Source organism: Oncorhynchus tshawytscha, linkage group LG08, assembly GCF_018296145.1.
Source record: "Oncorhynchus tshawytscha isolate Ot180627B linkage group LG08, Otsh_v2.0, whole genome shotgun sequence".
In the NCBI taxonomy this organism is placed as follows: Eukaryota; Metazoa; Chordata; class Actinopteri; order Salmoniformes; family Salmonidae; genus Oncorhynchus; species Oncorhynchus tshawytscha.
Window position 1 is genome coordinate 89,155,902 of NC_056436.1, and position 22,774 is coordinate 89,178,675.

The following is a 22,774-nucleotide window of genomic DNA, read 5'->3' on the forward strand; positions in this document are numbered from 1 at the left end:
GAGAGAGAGAGAGAGAGAGAGAGAGAGAGAGGCAGAAAGGGAGAGAGAGAGAGAGAGAGAGACAGAGAGGCAGAAAGGGAGAGAGAGAGAGAGAGAGAGAGAGGCAGAAAGGGAGAGAGAGAGAGAGAGAGAGAGAGAGAGAGGGGCAGAAAGGGAGAGAGAGAGAGAGGCAGAAAGGGAGAGAGAGAGAGAGAGAGAGAGAGAGAGAGAGAGAGAGAGAGAGAGAGAGAGAGGCAGAGAGAGAGAGAGAGAGAGAGAGGCAGAAAGGGAGAGAGAGAGAGAGAGAGAGAGAGAGTCAGAGAGAGAGGCAGAAAGGGAGAGAGAGAGAGAGAGAGAGGCAGAAAGGGAGAGAGAGAGAGAGAGAGAGAGAGAAAGGGAGAGAGAGAGAGAGAGAGGCAGAAAGGGAGAGAGAGGAGAGAGAGAGAGAGAGAGAGAGAGAGGCAGAAAGGAGAGAGAGCAGAAAGGGAGAGAGAGAGAGAGAGGCAGAAAGGGAGAGAGAGAGAGAGAGAGAGGCAGAAAGGGAGAGAGAGAGAGAGAGAGAGAGGCAGAAAGGGAGAGAGAGAGAGAGAGAGAGAGGCAGAAAGGGAGAGAGAGAGAGAGAGAGGCAGAAAGGGAGAGAGAGAGAGAGAGAGAGAGAGAGGCAGAAAGGGAGAGAGAGAGAGAGAGAGAGAGGCAGAAAGGGAGAGAGAGAGAGGCAGAAAGGGGTAGAGAGAGAGAGAGAGAGAGAGCATAAAGGGAGAGAGAGGCAGAAAGGGAGAGAGAGAGAGAGGCAGAAAGGGAGAGAGAGGCAGAAAGGGAGGGAGGGAGGCAGATTGTTAGACTTCTACATTTACAGTGCATTCAGAAAGTATTCAGACCCTGACTTTTTCCACGTTTTGTTACATTACTTTATTCTAAAATTGATTAAATAAAAACTCATCCTCAATTTACACACAATACCCCATAATGGCAAAGTGAAAACAGGTTTAGTCATTTTTGGAGAAAAGAACAAAAACAGAAATACCTTTTTTACATAACTATTAAGACAGAGACTCAAAATTGAGCTCAGGTGCATCCTGTTTCCATTGATCATCCTTGAGATGTTTCTACCACTTGGAGTCCACCTGTGGTAAAGTCAATTGATTGGACATGATCTGGAAAGGCATCGAAGGAATTGAAAGTAGAGCTCAGAGACAGGATTGTGTCGAGGCACAGATCTGGGGAAGGGTACCAAAACATTTCTGCAGCATTGAAGCTCCCCAAGAACACAGTGGCCTCCATCATTCTTAAATGGAAGAAGTTTGGAACCACCAAGACTCTTCCTAGAGCTGGTCGCCCGGCCAAACTGAGCAATCGGGGGAGAAGGGCCTTGGTCAGGAAGGTGAACAAGAACCCAATGGTCACACTGACAGAGCTCCAGAGTTCCTCTGTGGAGATGGGAGAACCTTCCAGAAGGACGACCATCTCTGCAGCACTCCACCAATCAGGCCTTTATGGTAGAGTGGCCAGACGGAAGCCACTCCTCAGTAAGTCACATGACGGCCCACTTGGAGTTTGCCAAAAGGCACCTAAAGAACTCTGACCATGAGAAACAAGATTCTCTGGTCTGATGAAACCAAGATTCAACTCTTTGGCCTGAATGCCAAGCATCATGTCTGGAGGAAACCTTGCACCATCCCTACGGTGAAGCATGGTGGTGGCAGCATCATGCTGTGGAGATGTTTTTCAGCGGCAGGGACTGGGAGACTAGTCAGGATCGAGGGAAAGATGAACAGATCGGTGTACAGAGATCCTTGATGAAAACCTGCTCCAGAGCTCGCAGGACCTCAGACTGGGGTGAAGGTTCACCTTCCAACAGGACAATGACCCTGAGCACACAGCAAAGACAACGCATGAGTAGCTTTGGGACACATTTCTGAATGTCCTTGAGTGGTTCAGCCTGAGCCTGGACTTGAACATCACTGGAGAGACCTGAAAATGGCTGTGCTGTGACACTTCCCATCCAACCCGACAGAGCTTGAGAGGATCTGCAGAGAAGAAGAATGGGAGAAACTCCCCAAATTCAGGTGTGCCAAGCTTATAGCACAATACCCAAGAAGAATCAAGGCTGCAATCGCTGCCAAAGTACTGAGTAAAGGGTCTGAATAATTATGGAAATGTGATAGTTTTGCGACAAAAAAAACAAACAACCAAACTGTCTACAAACCTGTTTTTGCTTTGTCATTATGGGGTATTAGGTGTAGATTGAAGATAATAATCTTTTAAAATCAATTTAAGGTTGTAAAGTAACAAAATGTGTTCTGATTCACCCCCAGCTGTCACAATGTACCCACAATGTTCTGATTCACCCCCAGCTGTCACAATGTACCCACAATGTTCTGATTCACCCCCAGCTGTCACAATGTTCCCCCCCAGCAATGTCCCTCTTCCTTCTAATTATGATAAAAGTACATTGGTGCATCTTTGTAAGCTCTAATGTTCCCTTTCTCACCCCCTGCCCTCCACCTCTCCCACAGCGTTCAAGCTGTCACAATGTACCCACAATGCTGTTCTCTCCACATCACACCCAGCAGACCCACAATGAAGCTGTCCTCCCACAATTCCTCCCCCTGCCCCCCTCTTCCTTCTACATCACTTTGTACCCAGCACCTCTCCCACAGCGAAAGAAGCTGTTCCTCCCTTCACACCCAGCAGAGAAGCTGTCCCCCCTGCCCCCTGCCCCCACATCACACCCAGCAGAGAAGCTGTCCTCCCTTCCTCCCCCCCCCCCCACATCACACCCAGCCCTCCACATCACACCCAGCAGAGAAGCTGTCCTCCCTCCAATCTCAAGCTGCCTCATGCACACAGCGTGATATCCCGTCAGGAAGATGTCTCCATGTTGGTGACTACACCAGCCGCGTCACAAAGCATCGTAATGAACACAGGACATCCTCATTCATGATCACTCTTCTGTTACGCTTCTGTCTTTGTTGCGTCTTCAACAGAACAGGAAATAGATTTTGGGCAGTTTGAACATTTCATGTGTGGAGCCCGGAGGGAGTGGAGAGATGTCCCTAACTAACACTCTGTCTAGCGATGTCCCTAACTAACACTGTCTAGAGATGTCCCTAACTAACACTCTGTCTAGCGATGTCCCTAACTAACACTCTGTCTAGCGATGTCCCTAACTAACACTGTCTAGAGATGTCCCTAACTAACACTCTGTCTAGCGATGTCCCTAACTAACACTGTCTTAGAGATGTCCCTAACTAACACTCTGTCTAGCGATGTCCCTAACTAACACTGTCTAGAGATGTCCCTAACTAACACTCTGTCTAGCGATGTCCCTAACTAACACTGTCTAGAGATGTCCCTAACTAACACTCTGTCTAGCGATGTCCCTAACTAACACTCTGTCTAGCGATGTCCCTAACTAACACTGTCTTAGAGATGTCCCTAACTAACACTGTCTAGATGATGTCCCTAACTAACACTGTCTAGATGATGTCCCTAACCAACACTAATCTGTCCAGCATAGATGATGTCCCTAACCAACACTAATCTGTCCAGCATAGATGATGTCCCTAACCAACACTACTCTGTCCAGCATAGATGATGTCCCTAACCAACACTACTCTGTCTAGATGATGTCCCTAACCAACACTAATCTGTCCAGCATAGATGATGTCCCTAACCAACACTACTCTGTCCAGCATAGATGATGTCCCTAACCAACACTGTCCAGCATAGATGATGTCCCTAACCAACACTAATCTGTCCAGCATAGATGATGTCCCTAACCAACACTACTCTGTCCAGCATAGATGATGTCCCTAACCAACACTAATCTGTCCAGCATAGATGATGTCCCTAACCAACACTAATCTGTCCAGCATAGATGATGTCCCTAACCAACACTACTCTGTCCAGCATAGATGATGTCCCTAACCAACACTAATCTGTCCAGCATAGATGATGTCCCTAACCAACACTAATCTGTCCAGCATAGATGATGTCCCTAACCAACACTAATCTGTCCAGCATAGATGATGTCCCTAACCAACACTACTCTGTCCAGCATAGATGATGTCCCTAACCAACACTACTCTGTCCAGCATAGATGATGTCCCTAACCAACACTACTCTGTCCAGCATAGATGATGTCCCTAACCAACACTACTCTGTCCAGCATAGATGATGTCCCTAACCAACACTAATCTGTCCAGCATAGATGATGTCCCTAACCAACACTAATCTGTCCAGCATAGATGATGTCCCTAACCAACACTACTCTGTCCAGCATAGATGATGTCCCTAACCAACATTGTCAGATGTAGTCATGGAATCAGCTACTGGGGATCCATATCAGGAGGGTTGATACTTTATCTGACTCCAGATCAGTAGACATTATGTTATCGTCACCGTAATAGTTAAGGGATAGGCGAGTACAACTCCACCATGGACTTCACATCAACAGAGTTGAGTGGAGACGAGTGTGTGGACTGTATCTCAGATGACACGGAGTGAAGGTAACCTGACCCTAGACCTGTAGTTAAGACAGGAGATATGGTGCTGTATTGTACTTACAGTTGATTGGCTATGAATGACGTCTGTTCATACCTCTGGATGTGGGGGGTATTCCTGTGTGTTTTAGGGGAAAACCCCAGATGAAGACCAAGAGCCAGAACAATAGAGAGTTTTATTAACTTCCACTGAATGTCTCTGGGTTTAAAACCAGGAAATCATGGGCTCATCGGGTACTTTCAGTATTTAATGTGTCAGTGGAGGTAGAGGAGGTGTGTGTATGTACTTACATTTCAGTGGCTATGAATCCCTTCAGCTCAGAGAGAAACAACATGAAGACAGGAGATAATGGACACTGTGGAGGAGAGAGAGAGGAGAGGAGAGGAGAGGAGAGGAGAGGAGAGGAGAGGAGAGGAGAGGAGAGGAGAGGAGAGGAGAGGAGAGGAGAGGAGAGGAGAGGAGAGGAGAGGAGAGGAGAGGAGAGGAGAGGAGAGGAGAGGAGAGGAGAGGAGAGGAGAGAGAGGTTGGTTCATTGAGAGGTACACACTGCTATTAAACCAAATAAATGATTTTGGGCTGGGAACCAGTGAAGACATCCAAACTATTAAATAACACATATGGAATCATGTAGTAACCAAACAAAGTGGATATTCTACAAAGTAGCCACGCTTTGCACACTCTTGGCATTCTCTCAACCAGCTTCATGAGGTAGTCACCTGGAATGCATTTCAATTAACAGTTCTGCCTTGGTAAAAGTGAATTTGTGGAATTTCTTTCCTTCTTAATGCGTTTGAGCCAATCAGTTGTGTTGTGACAAGGTAGGGGTGGTATACAGAAGATAGCCCTAATTGGTAAAAGACCAAGTCCATATTATGGCAAGAACAGCTCAAATAAACAAAGAGAAATGACAGTACATCATTACTGTGATGAAACTGGCTCTTATGAGGAACGCCACAGGAAAGGAAGACCCAGAGTTACCTCTGCTGCAGAGGATAAGTTCATTAGAGTTACCAGCCTCAGATTGCAGCCTAAATAAATGCTTCACAGAGTTCCAGTAACAGACACACCTCAACATCAACTGTTCAGATGAGACTGTGTGAATCAGGCCTTCATGGTTGAATTGCTGCAAAGAAACCACTACTAAAGGACACCAATAATAAGAAGAGACTTGCTTGGGCCAAGAAACACGAGCAATGGACAATAGACCAGTGGAAATATGTCCTTTGGTGTGATGAGTCTACATTTTATATTTTTGGTTCCAACCGCTGAGCTTTTGTGAGACGCCGAGTAGTAGGTGAACGGATGATCTCTGCATGTGTGGTTCCCACCTTGAAGCATTGAGGAGGAGGTGTGATGGTGCTTTGTTGGTGACACGGTCTGTGATTTATTTAGAATTCAAGGCACACTTAACCAGCATGGCTACCACAGCATTCTGCAGTGATACACCATCCCATCTGGTTTGGGCTTAGTGGGACTATCATTTGTTTTTCAACAGGACGTTGACCCAACACACCTCCAGGCTATTTGGCCCAGAAGGAGAGTGATTGAGTGCTGCATCAGATGACCTGGCCTCCACAATCACCCGACCACAACCCAATTGTGCAACCCAATTGTGCAGCATGATGAGTGGGAGGCTAACAATGCAGCCAGACAGCTCTAGTAATGAATCAGGAAGTGGAGCTGTGTAGCATGATGAGTGGGAGGCTAACAATGCAGCCAGACAGCTCTAGTATTGAATGAGGAAGTGGAGCTGACTCTTTGCTCTTGGTGCTACAAAGTGGCTGTACTGATGGGCTGACTTGATCCTCTCAGTCACGTGAGACACATTTGACAGAGGTACTTAACAGGAACAGGTAACAGGTACTTAACAGGAACAGGAACTTAACAGGAACAGGTAACAGAAACTTAACAGGAACAGGAACAGGTAACAGGAACTTAACAGGAACAGGAACAGGTAACAGGAACTTAACAGGAACAGGAACTTAACAGGTAACAGGAACTTAACAGGAACAGGTAACAGGAACTTAACAGGAACAGCTAACAGGAACTTAACAGGAACAGGAACAGGAACTTAACAGGAACAGGAACAGGAACTTAACAGGAACAGGAACTTAACAGGAACAGGAACAGGAACTTAACAGGAACAGGAACTTAACAGGAACAGGAACTTAACAGGAACAGGTAACAGGAACAGGAACTTAACAGGAACAGGAACTTAACTTAACAGGAACAGGAACTTAACAGGAACAGGAACTTAACAGGAACAGGAACATAACAGGAACAGGTAACAGGAACTTAACAGGAACAGGTAACAGGAACTTAACAGGAACAGGAACTTAACAGGAACAGTTAACAGAAACTTAACAGGAACAGGAAACAGATACTTAACAGGAACAGGAACTTAACAGGAACAGGTAACAGAAACTTAACAGGAACAGGAACTTAACAGGTAACAGGAACTTAACAGGAACAGGTAACAGGAACTTAACAGGAACAGGTAACAGGAACTTAACAGGAACAGGAACAGGAACTTAACAGGAACAGGAACTTAACAGGAACAGGAACAGGAACTTAACAGGAACAGGAACTTAACAGGAACAGGAACTTAACAGGAACAGGAACTTAACAGGAACAGGTAACAGGAACTTAACAGGAACAGGAACAGGTAACAGGAACTTAACAGGAACAGGTAACAGGAACTTAACAGGAACAGGAACAGGTAACAGGAACTTAACAGGAACAGGTAACAGGAACTTAACAGGAACAAGAACTTAACAGGAACAGGTAACAGGAACTTAACAGGAACTTAACAGGAACAGGTAACAGGAACAGGAACTTAACAGGAACAGGAACTTAACTTAACAGGAACAGGAACTTAACAGGAACAGGAACTTAACAGGAACAGGAACATAACAGGAACAGGTAACAGGAACTTAACAGGAACAGGTAACAGGTACTTAACAGGAACAGGAACTTAACAGGAACAGGTAACAGGAACTTAACAGGAACAGGAACTTAACAGGTAACAGGAACTTAACAGGAACAGGTAACAGGAACTTAACAGGAACAGGAACTTAACAGGAACAGGTAACAGGAACTTAACAGGAACAGGTAACAGGAACTTAACAGGAACAGGAACAGGTAACAGGAACTTAACAGGAACAGGAACAGGTAACAGGAACTTAACAGGAACAGGTAACAGGAACTTAACAGGAACAGGTAACAGGAACTTAACAGGAACAGGAACAGGTAACAGGAACTTAACAGGAACAGGAACAGGTAACAGGAACTTAACAGGAACAGGAACAGGTAACAGGAACTTAACAGGAACAGGAACAGGTAACAGGAACTTAACAGGAACAGGAACAGGTAACAGGAACTTAACAAAAATTCTACCATGAACAGTTTTTCTTTTTTTGTATTGAAAAGGGAAATGTCTGGATACAGTCGTGGCCAAAAGTTTTGAGAATGACACAAATATTAATTTTCACAAAGTCTGCTGCCTCAGTTTGCATGATGGCAATTTGTATATACTCCAGAATGTTATGAAGAGTGATCAGATGAATTGCAATTAATTGCAAAGTCCCTCATTGCCATGCAAATGAACTGACTACCCAAAAAAACAGTTATAGTCAATTAACTCATCACTGATCATAACCTTGATGTGATTGGCCTGACTGAAACATGGCTTAAGCCTGATGAATTTACGGTGTTAAATGAGGCCTCACCTCCTGGTTACACTAGTGACCATATCCCCCATGCATCCCGCAAAAGGTGGAGGTGTTGCTAACATTAACGATAGTAAATTTCCATTTACAAAATAAATTTTAAGAACTATGTTTTCGTCTTTTGAGCTTCTAGTCATGAAATCTATGCAGGCTACTCAATCACTTTTTATAGCTACTTTATAGCTGATTCCTATCGGACCTTGTAGTCATAGCAGATAATATTCTAATTTTTGGTGATTTTAAAATTCACATGGAAAAGTCCACAGACCCACTCCAAAAGGATTTCGGAGCAAAAATCAACTATATAAAATCTCTCATTCCTCTCTCAATGAAAAAGCTGTTGCGCAGCAAGTCACTGCCTTCCTGAAGACAAACAATGTATACAAATGCTTCAGTCTGGTTTTAGACCCCATCATAGCACTGAGACTGCACTTGTGAAGGTGGTAAATTACCTTTTAATAAATCCTGTTAGGGATAGGGGGCATCATTTTCACTTTGGATGAATTGCGTGCCCATAGTGAACTGCATCCTACTCTGTCCTAGATTGCTAATATATGCATATTATTATTACTTTTGGATAGAAAACACTCTGAAGTTTTTAAAACTGTTTGAATTTTGTCTGTGAGAATAACAGAACTCATAGGGCAGGCAATCTTCCAAACAGGAAGTGGAAATTCTGAAAGCGGGTCTAATTTTAAAAGTCATTGCCTCTTCACTTCCAAACAAGATATGGATCTGTTAGCACTTCCTACGCCTTCCACTAGATGTCAGCATTCAGTAGAACGTGGAATGAACATCCTAGTGTGAACTTTTGATCGAATGGGAATGAGTCACTGTCCTGGCAGAACGCCATTTCCTGGTTGCGCAATTGTCTGTTGAGATCACCTGCGTTCCATTTGGCTGCAGATGAAAACGTATGCTCCGGTTGGAACGTTATTGGATATATATGAAAATAACATCCTGAAGATTGATTCTCTACTTATTTTGACCAGTTTATTCGACCTGGAATATATCTTTTTTTACGTTTTCGTCTGAGTTCGCCTGGACCAGCATCAGCTTTTGGTCACGTGAGCTGAAAGTGGTAGCAGCTAATTGGACACTAGTATTGAACGTTATGGAACAAAACAACGATTTATTGTGGAACTAGGACTCCTTGCACTGCATTCTGATGAAAGATCATCAAAGGTAAGGGAATATTTATGATGTAATTTCATATTTCTGTTGACTCCAACATGGCTTAGAAATATATTCACGTCTGAGCGCCGTTTTAGATTAAGATCTGGCGTAGCTTTCTATAATTACTCCGGATATTTTTATTTCTGAACATGGCGTCAATGTAAACCGAGATTTGTGGATATAAATATGCATATTATCGAACAAAACATAAATGTATTGTGTAACATGATGTCATATGAGTGTCATCTGATGGAGATTATCAAAGGTTAGTGATTCATTTTATCTCTAATTCTGCGTTTGTGACTATCTTTGGCTGGGTAAAATGGCTGTGTGTGTTTTTGGATTTGGTGGTGATCTAACATAAATATATGTTGTGTTTTCGTTGTAAAACATTTTTTAAATCGGACACGATGGGTAGATTAACCAGATGTTTATCTTTCATTTGCTGTATTGGACTTGTTAATGTGTGAAAGTTACATATTTCTAAAAAATATTTTTGAATGTCCTGCGCCAACTTTTCACCTGAATGGGGGGGGGGGTCCGTTAGCGGAAGAAGTTAATGGCATCAGACCGAGGCTCTGCATCTGTCCTCGTGCTCCTAGACCTTAGTGCTGCTTTTGATACCATCGATCACCACATTCTTTTGGAGAGATTAGAAACCCAAATTGGTCTACACGGACAAGTTCTGGCCTGGTTTAGATCTTATCTGTCGGAAATATATCAGTTTGTCTCTGTGAATGGTTTGTCCTCTGACAAATAAACTGTACATTTCAGTGTTCCTCAAGGTTCCGTTTTAGGACCAATATTGTTTTCACTATATATATTTTACCTCTTGGGGATGTTATTCGAAAACATAATGTTAACATTCACTGCTATGCGGATGACACACAGCTGTACATTTCAATGAAACATGGTGAAGCCCCAAAATTGCCCTCGACAGAAGCCTGTGTTTCAGACATAAGGAAGTGGATGGCTGCAAACTTTCTACTTTTAAACTTGGACAAAACAGAGATGCTTGTTCTCGGTCCCAAGAAACAACGAGATCTTCTGTTGAATCTGACAATTAATCTTGATGGTTGTACAGTCGTCTCAAATAAAACTGTGAAGGACCTCGGCGTTACTCTGGACCCTGATCTCTCTTTTGACGAATATATCAAGACTGTTTCAAGGACAGCTTTTTTCCATCTACGTAACATTGCAAAAATCAGAAACTTTCTGTCCAAACATTATGCAGAAATATGAATCCATGCTTTTGTTACATCTAGGTTAGACTACTGCAATGCGCTACTTTCCGGCTACCCAGATAAAGCACTAAATAAACTTCAGTTAGTGCTAAATGCGACTGCTAGAATCCTGACTAGAACCAAAGAATTTGATCATATTACTCCAGTGCTAGCCTCCCTACACTGGCTTCCTGTTAAGGCAAGGGCTGATTTCAAGGTTTTACTGCTAACCTACAAAGCATTACATGGGCTTGCTCCTACCTATCTTTCCGATTTGGTCCTGCCGTACATACCTACACGCACGGTCACAAGACGCAGGCCTCCTAATTGTCCCTAGAATTTCTAAGCAAACAGCTGGAGGCAGGGCTCTCTCCTATAGAGCTCCATTTTTATGGAACGGTCTGCCTACCCATGTGAGAGACGCAGACTCAGTCTCAACCTTTAAGTCTTTCCTGAAGACTCATCTCTTCAGTGGGTCATATGATTGAGTGTAGTCTGGCCCAGGAGTGGGAAGGTGAACGGAAAGTTCAGTCTGTTATATCTGGAGTACTTCTCCTGTCTTATCCGGTGTCCTGTGGGAATTTAAGTATGCTCTCTCTAATTCTCTCTTTCTCTCTCGGAGGAGGACCTGAGCCCTAGGACCATGCCTCAGGACTACCTGGCATGAGGACTCCTTGCTGTCTCCAGTCCACCTGGCCGTGCTGCTGCTCCAGTTTCAACTGTTCTGCCTGCGGCTATGGAACCCTGACCTGTTCACCGGACGTGCTACCTGTCCCAGACCTGCTGTCTTCAACTCTCTAGAGACAGCAGGAGCGGTAGAGATACTCTTAATGATCGGCTATGAAAAGCCAACTGATATTTACTCCTGAGGTGCTGACTTGCTGCACCCTCGACAACCACTGTGATTATTATTATTTGACCATGCTGGTCATTTATGAACATTTGAACATCTTGGCCATGTTCTGTTATAATCTCCACCCGGCACAGCCAGAAGAGGACTGGCCACCCCTCATAGCCTGGTTCCTCTCTAGGTTTCTTCCTAGGTTTTGGCCTTTCTAGGGAGTTTTTCTAGCTACCGTGCTTCTACACCTGCATTGCTTGCTGTTTGGGGGTTTAGGCTGGGTTTCTGTACAGCACTTTGAGATATCAGCTAATGTAAATTTGATGAAATTTGATTAAAAGGAGGGTGTTGCTTGGAATCATTCTTCTTCTTGTGTCAACCATGGTTACCTGCAAGGAAACACGTGCCGTCATTATTGCTTTGCACAAAAATGTCTTCACAGGCAAGGATATTGCTGCCAGTAAGATTGCACCTAAATCAACCACTTATCGGATTATCAAGAACTTCAAGGAGAGCGGTTCAATTGTTGTGAAGAAGGCTTCAGGGCTCCCAAGAAAGTCCAGCAAGTGCCAGGACCGTCTCCTAAAGTTGATTCAGCTGAGGGACCGGGGCACCACCAGTACAGAGCTTGCTCAGGAATGGCAGCAGGCAGGTGTGAGTGCATCTGCACGCACAGTGAGGCAAAGAATTTTAGAGGATGGCCTGGTGTCAAGAAGGGCAGCAAAGAAGCCACTTCTCTCCAGGAAAAACATCAGGGACAGACTGATATTCTGCAAAAGGTACAGGGATTGGACTGCTGAGGACTGGGATAAAGTCATTTTCTCTGATGAATCCCCTTTCTGATTGTTTGAGTCATCCAGAAAAAAAGCTTGTCGGAGAAGATAAGGTGAGAGCTACCATCAGTCCTGTGTCATGCCAACAGTAAAGCATCCTCAGACCATTCATGTGTGGGGTTGCTTCTCAGCCAAGGGAGTGGGCTCATTCACAATTTTGCCTAAGAACACAGCCATGAATAAAGTATGGTACCAACACATCCTCCGAGAGCAACTTCTCCCAACCATCCAGGAACAATTTGGTGACGAACAATGCCTTTTCCAGCATGATGGAGCACCTTGCCATAAGGCAAAAATGATAACTAGGTGGCTCGGGGAACCAAACATTGATATTTTGGGTCCATGGCCAGGAAACTCCCCAGACCTTAATCCCATTGAGGTGAGTTGACAAACAAAAACCCACAAATTCTGACAAACTCCAAGCATTGATTATGCAGGAATGGGCTGCCATTAGTCAGGATGTGGCCCAGAAGTTAATTGACAGCATGCCAGGGCGGATTGCAGAGGTCTTGAAAAAGAAGGGTCAACACTGCAAATATTGACTCTTTGCATCAACTTCATGTCATGGTCAAGAAAAGCATTTGACACTTATGAAATGCTTGTAATTATACTTCTTCCATAGTAACCTCTGACAAAGGCTCATAAAAATATCTAAAGACACAGAGGCAGCAGACTGTGTGTAAAATAATATTTGTGTCATTCTGAAAACCTTTGTCCATGACTGTACACTAGCCAGAGTGTAGTTATAATATGTACGCTGCACACTGACAGCAAGAATCCCAAACAGATACACTATTTGACAAAAACCAAATAATTTCAAACCTTTACATTACATTTGAATACTATCACATATGCCCCTCTATTTATGAGTGGAATATTTAGGAAAAGATTTCCTCATTTAAAATCACTTAGCTGATTACATGGTGATGTCACAGCTTTTATGCCAATCAACAGAAATTATTTTTTAAATGGTTTGTGTTGGCTCAGAAAATATATTTACATATTTACATATATTTACACTCTATATTTACATGTAGCAGCCTATTGAAGAACCCTGGACCGGTCCTCTGGTACTGAGCTCTATATTTACATGTAACAGCAGCCTATTGAAGAACCCTGGACCGGTCCTCTGGTACTGAGCTCTATATTTACATGTAACAGCCTATTGAAGAACCCTGGACCGGTCCTCTGGTACTGAGCTCTATATTTACATGTAACAGCCTATTGAAGAACCCTGGACCGGTCCTCTGGTACTGAGCTCTATATTTAAATGTAACAGCCTATTGAAGAACCCTGGACCGGTCCTCTGGTACTGACCTCTATATTTACATGTACCCTGGACCGGTCCTCTGGTACTGAGCTCTATATTTACATGTAACAGCCTATTGAAGAACCCTGGAACGGTCCTCTGGTACTGAGCTCTATATTTACATGTAACAGCCTATTGAAGAACCCTGGACCGGTCCTCTGGTACTGAGCTCTATATTTACATGTAACAGCAGCCTATTGAAGAACCCTGGACCGGTCCTCTGGTACTGAGCTCTATATTTACATGTAACAGCCTATTGAAGAACCCTGGACCGGTCCTCTGGTACTGAGCTCTATATTTAAATGTAACAGCCTATTGAAGAACCCTGGACCGGTCCTCTGGTACTGAGCTCTATATTTACATGTACCCTGGAACCCTGGACGGTCCTCTGGTACTGAGCTCTATATTTACATGTAACAGCAGCCTATTGAAGAACCCTGGACCGGTCCTCTGGTACTGAGCTCTATATTTACATGTAACAGCAGCCTATTGAAGAACCCTGGACCGGTCCTCTGGTACTGAGCTCTATATTTACATGTAGCAGCCTATTGAAGAACCCTGGACCGGTCCTCTGGTACTGAGCTCTATATTTACATGTAACAGCAGCCTATTGAAGAACCCTGGACCGGTCCTCTGGTACTGAGCTCTATATTTACATGTAACAGCCCTATTGAAGAACCCTGGACCGGTCCTCTGGTACTGAGCTCTATATTTACATGTAACAGCAGCCTATTGAAGAACCCTGGACCGGTCCTCTGGTACTGAGCTCTATATTTACATGTAACAGCCTATTGAAGAACCCTGGACCGGTCCTCTGGTACTGAGCTCTATATTTACATGTAACAGCAGCCTATTGAAGAACCCTGGACCGGTCCTCTGGTACTGAGCTCTATATTTACATGTAACAGCCTATTGAAGAACCCTGGACCGGTCCTCTGGTACTGAGCTCTATATTTACATGTAACAGCCTATTGAAGAACCCTGGACCGGTCCTCTGGTACTGAGCTCTATATTTACATGTAACAGCCTATTGAAGAACCCTGGACCGGTCCTCTGGTACTGAGCTCTATATTTACATGTAACAGCCTATTGAAGAACCCTGGACCGGTCCTCTGGTACTGAGCTCTATATTTACATGTAACAGCAGCCTATTGAAGAACCCTGGACCGGTCCTCTGGTACTGAGCTCTATATTTAATGTAACAGCCTATTGAAGAACCCTGGACCGGTCCTCTGGTACTGAGCTCTATATTTACATGTAACAGCCTATTGAAGAACCCTGGACCGGTCCTCTGGTACTGAGCTCTATATTTACATGTAACAGCCTATTGAAGAACCCTGGACCGGTCCTCTGGTACTGAGCTCTATATTTACATGTAGCAGCCTGTGTTAAATACAGGAAGGATCTGACCCGCATCCCAAATGCACCATGTTCCCTACAGAGTGCACTACTTTTGACCAGGGCCAATAACGATGTAGGGAATAGGGTGCCATTTGGGACTCTACCCAGTTGTCTGTAACAGCGGTCTATCCGGTTCTCTCGTTACCATGGAGACCACGTGACCGCAGTCGGACAGTGAGTCATGGGGAGCTCTCTCAGCAAGGTGAAGCTTGTTTACGCGGCGACCGTCTCCTAGGTACTCAGAGTGTCACGTGATCTTGTGGTAGAGCAACGTCATTGGACGAGCTGTCCTGTGGTGTTGATTCTGAAAAGGTTTACATAAGGTAAATGTTTAACTAAGTCAACACTATAGAATGTTGTCAGCCGCTCTAACACAGATCAGTCATTCAGGTTCATTATAGGACAGGACACGTAATCTTTCTCTACCTTACAAGACGTGTGTGTGTGTGTATATGTGTGTGTGTTGGTCATTGAAGGAGAGGGGTCAGGTTATTGATGTCAGCTGGTGGAAGCTGATCCCAGTAACATTGTCAGAGCCGTGACAGCGTAACTATACGTCACCATGGTGACACAACTAGGTGTAACTTCTAAACTTCTGCTTCTAAAGTAAATGTCATGTGAAAACTAGGCCCAAGTTAATTGTATCTACACAAATACTGGTCTGATCGCCTGGCTTATGGTGAGAAAACTAAAAGCTCTTTTACACATAATTCATTCAACTTGGCTGCCCAAGGAATATCTATTGAGCCATCTCTCTCTTTAGGCTCATAACTGTGTTCATATATCATGTATTTGTGTTCAAGTTGTTTATTGGCTAACTTTGGGACTGACGAAACCAACCTAACATGTGTAGTATTTATTTACATCAGTGAAAAACCCTGAAGGGGACTGAACCCACTGGCATCCAGGAACAGACAACACACGATAAAGGCTCTGTAAGGGGGAGAGAGGAGGCTCTGTAAGGGGGAGAGAGGAGGCTCTGTAAGGGGGAGAGAGGAGGCTCTGTAAGGGGAGAGAGGAGGCTCTGTAAGGGGAGAGAGAGGCTCTGTAAGGGGGAGAGGAGGCTCTGTAAGGGGGAGAGAGGAGGCTCTGTAAGGGGGAGAGAGGAGGCTCTGTAAGGGGAGAGAGGAGGCTCTGTAAGGGGGAGAGAGGAGGCTCTGTAAGGGGAGAGAGGAGGCTCTGTAAGGGGGAGAGGAGGCTCTGTAAGGGGGAGAGAGGAGGCTCTGTAAGGGGGAGAGGAGGCTCTGTAAGGGGGAGAGAGGAGGCTCTGTAAGGGGGAGAGAGGAGGCTCTGTAAGGGGACTGAACCCACTGGCATCCAGGAACAGACAACACACGATAAAGGCTCTGTAAGGGGGAGAGAGGAGGCTCTGTAAGGGGAGAGAGGAGGCTCTGTAAGGGGGAGAGGAGGCTCTGTAAGGGGGAGAGAGGAGGCTCTGTAAGGGGGAGGAGGAGGCTCTGTAAGGGGAGAGAGGAGGCTCTGTAAGGGGAGAAACTCTGAGGGGCTCTGGCAAGGGGAGAGAGAGGCTCTGTAAGGGGGAGAGAGGAGGCTCTGTAAGGGGAGAGAGGAGGCTCTGTAAGGGGGGGGAGAGGAGGCTCTGTAAGGGGAGAGAGGAGGCTCTGTAAGGGGACTGAACCCACTGGCATCCAGCAACAGACAACACACGATAAAGGCTCTGTAAGGGGAGAGAGGAGGCTCTGTAAGGGGAGAGAGGAGGCTCTGTAAGGGGGAGAGAGGAGGCTCTGTAAGGGGGAGAGAGGGAGGCTCTGTAAGGGGAGAGAGGAGGCTCTGTAAGGGGACTGAACCCACTGGCATCCAGGAACAGACAACACACGATAAAGGCTCTGTAAGAGGGAGAGAGGAGGCTCTGTAAGGGGAGAGAGGAGGCTCTGTAAGGGGAGAGAGGAGGCTCTGTAAGGGGGGAGAGAGGAGGCTCTGTAAGGGGAGAGAGGAGGCTCTGTAAGGGGAGAGAGGAGGCTCTGTAAGGGGGAGAGAGAGGAGGCTCTGTAAGGGGAGAGAGGAGGCTCTGTAAGGGGACTGAACCCACTGGCATCCAGGAACAGACAACACACGATAAAGGCTCTGTAAGGGGGAGAGAGGAGGCTCTGTAAGGGGAGAGAGGAGGCTCTGTAAGGGGAGAGAGGAGGCTCTGTAAGGGGAGAGAGGAGGCTCTGTAAGGGGACTGAACCCACTGGCATCCAGGAACAGACAACACACGATAAAGGCTCTGTAAGGGGAGAGAGGAGGCTCTGTAAGGGGAGAGAGGAGGCTCTGTAAGGGGAGAGAGAGGAGGCTCTGTAAGGGGAGAGAGGAGGCTCTGTAAGGGGACTGAACCCACTGGCATCCAGGAACAGACAACACACGATAAAGGCTCTGTAAGGGGGAGAGAGGAGGCTCTGTAAGGGGAGAGAGGAGGCTCTGTAAGGGGACTGAACCCACTGGCATCCAGGAACAGACAACACACGATAAAGGCTCTGTAAGGGGAGAGAGGAGGCTCTGTAAGGGGAGAGAGGAGGCTCTGTAAGGGGGAGAGAGGAGGCTCTGTAAGGGGAGAGAGGAGGCTCTGTAAGGGGGAGAGGCAGGAGGCTCTGTAAGGGGAGAGAGAGGAGGCTCTGTAAGGGGAGAGAGGAGGCTCTGTAAGGGGAGAGAGAGGAGGCTCTGTAAGGGGAGAGAGAGGAGGCTCTGTAAGGGGAGAGAGGAGGCTCTGTAAGGGGGAGAGAGGAACAGGAGGCTCTGTAAGGGGGAGAGAGGAGGCTCTGTAAGGGGAGAGAGAGGAGGCTCTGTAAGGGGGAGAGAGAGGAGGCTCTGTAAGGGGAGAGAGAGGGAGGCTCTGTAAGGGGAACAGAGAGGAGGCTCTGTAAGGGGGAGAGAGGAGGCTCTGTAAGGGGAGAGAGGAAGCTCTGTAAAGGGGGAGAGGGAGGCTCTGTAAGGGGGAGAGGAGGCTCTGTAAGGGGAGAGAGGAGGCTCTGTAAGGGGAAGAGGAGGCTCTGTAAGGGGGAGAGAGGAGGCTCTGTAAGGGGGAGAGAGAGGAGGCTCTGTAAGGGGAGAGAGAGGAGGCTCTGTAAGGGGGGGGAGAGAGGAGGCTCTGTAAGGGGGAGAGAGGAGGCTCTGTAAGGGGGAGAGAGGAGGCTCTGTAAGGGGGAAGGAGGCTCTGTAAGGGGGGAGAGGAGGCTCTGTAAGGGGGAGAGGAGGCTCTGTAAGGGGGAGAGGAGGCTCTGTAAGGGGGAGAGGAGGCTCTGTAAGGGGGAGAGAGGAGGCTCTGTAAGGGGGAGAGAGGAGGCTCTGTAAGGGGAGAGAGAGGAGGCTCTGTAAGGGGAGAGAGAGGAGGCTCTGTAAGGGGAGAGAGGAGGCTCTGTAAGGGGAGAGAGAGGAGGCTCTGTAAGGGGGAGAGAGAGGAGGCTCTGTAAGGGGAGAGAGGAGGCTCTGTAAGGGGGAGAGAGGAGGCTCTGTAAGGGGAGAGAGGAAGCTCTGTAAAGGGGGAGAGAGGAGGCTCTGTAAGGGGGAGAGGAGGCTCTGTAAGGGGGAGAGAGGAGGCTCTGTAAGGGGGAGAGGAGGCTCTGTAAGGGGGAGAGAGGAGGCTCTGTAAGGGGGAGAGAGGAGGCTCTGTAAGGGGAGAGAGAGGAGGCTCTGTAAGGGGGAGAGGGAGGCTCTGTAAGGGGGAGAGAGGAGGCTCTGTAAGGGGGAGAGAGGAGGCTCTGTAAGGGGGAGAGGGAGGCTCTGTAAGGGGGGAGGAGGCTCTGTAAGGGGGGGAGGAGGCTCTGTAAGGGGGGAGGAGGCTCTGTAAGGGGGAGAGGAGGCTCTGTAAGGGGGAGAGGAGGCTCTGTAAGGGGGAGAGGAGGCTCTGTAAGGGGGAGAAGAGGCTCTGTAAGGCGGGGTGAGGAGGCTCTTAGAGGGGGGGGGCTCTTAGGGGTTCACTGTGGTGAATACATGTGAACTATGAGTCTACCTGTTCAGAAGAATAACAACAACTAACTGGACCCCTAGACACTAGCATAGTCATTCCTAGACATGGAAGGAATGGTTACTGTAAGTACTAGCAGTACTATGGTATCAAGATGGTATCCTACCGTACAATACAATGAATCTGTAGCATATCTCATCACACTATAGCTTTCAGTCTTCACAAAGGGACTAGGGGTGCCCCTCTGAGAACATTCTGTAGGGGCTAGGGGTCAGGGGTCAATATGGAGTAGGGCAAGACCTGGAGAGACACTCACTCAGCCTTAATGACATCATACACATGTGACCTGCCCCCCAGTGATGTCAGAAGGCAATGTTAATGTTGACATCCTCCCGTGATGTCATCAGGGATGGTCCAATGATGAATCAATACTGGTAATGATTAGTAAACTGAAACAAAAACAACCACATAGCTGATCTCCGAGTAATCCCAGTGTATAATCACTGTCAGGCGCCTGACACGGTGACAGCCTGGTGACAAAACAGGAAAACAACATGACAGAACAAAGAAACAAAAGATTCCACTGGATACCAGAGGACTGACTGACAGTTATAGAATGCCTGAGGGCAGAGGGGGCGGGGCACAGGTAATCATTAACATTCTCTTACACACGGTTTCCCCTGAGTAATGACAAGTATCCACCTACCCAGTGGCGTTATGCCCATATGGGTCATGTTTACTTGCTTTCTGATGATAAATTAATGACTGATCTTCCTTTTAAAAGCCCACGTTTCATTATAATAATTCATTAAAAAAGATTTGTCCCAAAAAAATTTGGGGGCAGGCAAAGAGTCCCCCCCCACCTCAATTCTCCCTACAGATGCCTGGGCAGGACGCTAGATACGTCTAGTGCATGTTGGGGAGGAGAGAGAGTGTAGAACAGGGATGGTCAACTGGAGGCCCGCGGGCCATATGCTGCCCCCCGTTTTATAGACCGGTGGACCAATTTTAAAAATACATGATGTTTTCAGTCAGGGTCTCAACTTACTGCTGAGAGTTAGAATAACAGAATACACATGGTGCAATTTCAAAATGTGGTTGTGCATCAGCAGTCACTCAATAAGCCCATGTCAGCCAAACAAATGTAGATTGGTAAGTCAGTGTAGTGGCCAGCTATCAAAACGTGTAGTGAGCAGGGGTGTATGTATGTACCCCACTGCACCTCCCTAAATGGAGACGTTCCTGACGCCACTGCACCTCCCTAAATGGAGACGTTCCTGACGCCACTGCACCTCCCTAAATGGAGACGTTCCTGACGCCACTGCACCTCCCTAAATGGAGACGTTCCTGACGCCACTGCACCTCCCTAAATGGAGACGTTCCTGATGCACCTCCCTAAATGGAGACGTTCCTGACGCCACTGCACCTCCCTAAATGGAGACGTTCCTGACGCCACTGCACCTCCCTAAATGGAGACGTTCCTGACGCCACTGCACCTCCCTAAATGGAGACGTTCCTGATGCACCTCCCTAAATGGAGACGTTCCTGATGCACCGCCCTAAATGGAGACGTTCCTGATGCACCTCCCTAAATGGAGACGTTCCTGATGCACCTCCCTAAATGGAGACGTTCCTGATGCACCTCCCTAAATGGAGACGTTCCTGATGCCACTGCACCTCCCTAAATGGAGACGTTCCTGATGCCACTGCACCTCCCTAAATGGAGACGATCCTGACGCCACTGCACCTCCCGAAATGGAGACGTTCCTGATGCACCTCCCTAAATGGAGACGTTCCTGGTGCCACTGCACCTCCCTAAATGGAGACGTTCCTGACGCCACTGCACCTCCCTAAATGGAGACGTTGCTAATGCACCTCCCTAAATGGAGAAATGGAGAAATTGCTAATGCACCTCCCTAAATGGAGACGTTCCTGACGCCACTGCACCTCCCTAAATGGAGACGTTCCTGACGCCACTGCACCTCCGTAAATGGAAACGTTCCTGACGCCACTGCACCTCCCTAAATGGAGACGTTCCTGGACGCCACTGCACCTCCCTAAATGGAGACGTTCCTGACGCCACTGCACCTCCCTAAATGGAGACGTTCCTGACGCCACTGCACCTCCCTAAATGGAGACGTTCCTGACGCCACTGCACCTCCCTAAATGGAGACGTTCCTGACGCCACTGCACCTCCCTAAATGGAGACGTTCCTGATGCACCTCCCTAAATGGAGACGTTCCTGATGCCACTGCACCTCCCTAAATGGAGACGTTCCTGATGCCACTGCACCTCCCTAAATGGAGACGTTCCTGATGCCACTGCACCTCCCTAAATGGAGACGTTCCTGATGCCACTGCACCTCCCTAAATGGAGACGTTCCTGATGCACCTCCCTAAATGGAGACGTTCCTGGTGCCAATGCACCTCCCTAAATGGAGACGTTCCTGACGCCACTGCACCTCCCTAAATGGAGACGTTCCTAATGCACCTCCCTAAATGGAGACGTTCCTGACGCCACTGCACCTCCCTAAATGGAGACGTTCCTGACGCCACTGCACCTCCCTAAATGGAGACGTTCCTGACGCCACTGCACCTCCCTAAATGGAGACGTTCCTGACGCCACTGCACCTCCCTAAATGGAGACGTTCCTGACGCCACTGCACCTCCCTAAATGGAGACGTTCCTGACGCCACTGCACCTCCCTAAATGGAGACGTTCCTGACGCCACTGCACCTCCCTAAATGGAGACGTTCCTGATGCACCTCCCTAAATGGAGACGTTCCTGATGCACCTCCCTAAATGGAGACGTTCCTGATGCCGCTGCACCTCCTAAATGGAGACGTTCCTGATGCCACTGCACCTCCCTAAATGGAGACGTTCCTGATGCACCTCCCTAAATGGAGACGTTCCTGATGCACCTCCCTAAATGGGAACGTGCCTGACGCCACTGCACCTCCCTAAATGGAGACGTTCCTGGCGCCACTGCACCTCCCTAAATGGAGACGTTCCTGACCCCACTGCACCTCCCTAAATGGAGACGTTCCTGACGCCACTGCAGCTCCCTAAATGGAGACGTTCCTGATGCACCTCCCTAAATGGAGACGTTCCTGACGCCACTGCAGCTCCCTAAATGGAGACGTTCCTGATGCACCTCCCTAAATGGAGACGTTCCTGGTGCCAATGCACATCCCTAAATGCAGACGTTCCTAATGCACCTCCCTAAATGGAGACGTTCCTGATGCCACTGCACCTCCCTAAATGGAGACGTTCCTGACACCACTGCACCTCCCTAAATGGAGACGTTCCTGATGCACCTCCCTAAATGGAGATGTTCCTGGTGCCAATGCACCTCCCTAAATGGAGACGTTCCTGACGCCACTGCACCTCCCTAAATGGAGACGTTCCTGACGCCACTGCACCTCCCTAAATGGAGACGTTCCTGACGCCACTGCACCTCCCTAAATGGAGACATTCCTGACGCCACTGCACCTCCCTAAATGGAGACGTTCCTGGAGACGCCACTGCACCTCCCTAAATGGAGACGTTCCTGACGCCACTGCACCTCCCTAAATGGAGACGTTCCTGATGCCACTGCACCTCCCTAAATGGAGACGTTCCTGACGCCACTGCACCTCCCTAAATGGAGACATTCCTGACGCCACTGCACCTCCCTAAATGGAGACGTTCCTGATGCCACTGCACCTCCCTAAATGGAGACGTTCCTGATGCACCTCCCTAAATGGAGACGTTCCTGATGCACCTCCCTAAATGGAGCTGTTCCTGATGCACCTCCCTAAATGGAGACGTTCCTGACGCCACTGCACCTCCCTAAATGGAGACGTTCCTGATGCACCTCCCTAAATGGAGACGTTCCTG

The 22,774-nt window shown here is 47.4% G+C and overlaps 1 long non-coding RNA gene across 5 annotated transcripts in view; it reads right to left on the minus strand.

Annotated features, from left to right (window-relative positions):
* Positions 1–3,707: 3,707 nt before the first annotated feature.
* Positions 3,708–22,774, minus strand: part of LOC121846960 — a 55,574-nt gene continuing 36,507 nt past the window's right edge. For 4 of the 5 annotated variants that reach the window (XR_006083961.1, XR_006083962.1, XR_006083958.1 and 1 more), the window contains one exon: positions 3,708–4,840. This is a non-coding gene — a long non-coding RNA (uncharacterized LOC121846960). The remainder of the gene's footprint in view (positions 4,841–22,774) is intronic. The other variant, XR_006083960.1, reaches the window with a different exon arrangement.